Below are 1,392 nucleotides of genomic sequence, written 5' to 3'. Positions count from 1 at the left end.
CATACACATATAGAGTGCTTATTCATCAGTATACTTTCTCTAAAGTGTAAGGCCCTAAGGCGGTGAAATGGCTAAGGACTATTGTGTAACTTGTCAGAAAAGAATTCATCATATGCAGACTGCTATTGTATGTCATAAGTGCAAGCAATGGACACACGTAAAGATAGGGTGTCTGGATCAAGAAATAGTGCATTTAGTGTAAGAAGATAAGTCAGTAAAATTCACGTGTCAGACATGCGTGATGAGAGAGGTTAGGGAGGAATATGAAGAGCACACTAAAAGCATAGATGAAAGAATAAGTCAGAAGAGTGGATTGTCTTAAGTGAATGACAGTGAGAAAGAAAGTGATGAATCGGACAAAGCCGAACTTTGGGCTCAGATGAGGAATTTTCGATGTTGGAGACGGACTGTGACGAAGGTAATAACACGTTCTACGAACTGAAGGATCTGCTACATAAAGTAACAGCATGTATGAATCCCTGAAGAGGGAAGTCACACTCCTGAAAGAAGAAAGAGGAAACAGTAGGCAAAAAGAAGTATGCCACTGCAAAAAGGAGATGGAGGAAATAAAGAATTATATACGAGAACTCATGGAGGACAAAGAATATCGAATAGTAAATGAACCTAATGAACAAAGACAAGATAAGTCGACTAAGCAAAAGAATGAAGAAAAAGCAGATCAAGAAAAAAGTACAATAGAAGTGATAGAAATAGAGAAAGAAAAAGAAACTAAAGGAAATAAAAAAATGAAACAAAAAGAAGGAAAGGAGAAATAAGAGAAATAAATGTAGTAGGAGATAGTCAAGTGAGAGAACTGGGAAGAATGATGCAGACAGGAAAAAAATCGTAAGTAAACTACTGTGCAATATCGCAATCAGGGGCGACAACAGAAAACATTGCCAATGGCGTAGAACAACTAAGTGAAAATATGAGGTTGACAGATACGCTAGTGGTAATGACAGGAACGAATGACATAAAGTGAAAGAAAAGGAAATGAAACTAAGCATGTATAGAAATGCGAGAAAGAAAATTATTGAACAGGCTAAGCACACTAAGGTGATGATCATATCAACACCATACAGATATGATCTGGAAAATACGAAATCAGATAGATAGATAGATAATCACTCTGGAGCAAGAGCCATAGCCCAAATCCGATATTATCCCTTCGCCACATGTCCGCGTCACCCGGGTTCAGCCCTAAAGGCCGAAAGGGGGTGGAGCGATGATCGAAGCCGTCGGCACGGGACCCCAGAGCGTCCTATAAAAAAGTGTAGCGCAAATTGGCCGGCCCCCCATGTGAGACAGTGAACGTCACATGGCCCCGGAGAGGCCGCCCCCTCACTACACGCGTGGGAGCCGAGGACCGTGGTAATTAATCTCGTGTGGAGG

This window comes from Frankliniella occidentalis, unplaced genomic scaffold, assembly GCF_000697945.3.
Source record: "Frankliniella occidentalis isolate FOCC.00 unplaced genomic scaffold, Focc_3.1 Scaffold405, whole genome shotgun sequence".
In the NCBI taxonomy this organism is placed as follows: domain Eukaryota; kingdom Metazoa; phylum Arthropoda; class Insecta; order Thysanoptera; family Thripidae; genus Frankliniella; species Frankliniella occidentalis.
This window is presented reverse-complemented; position numbering follows the sequence as displayed.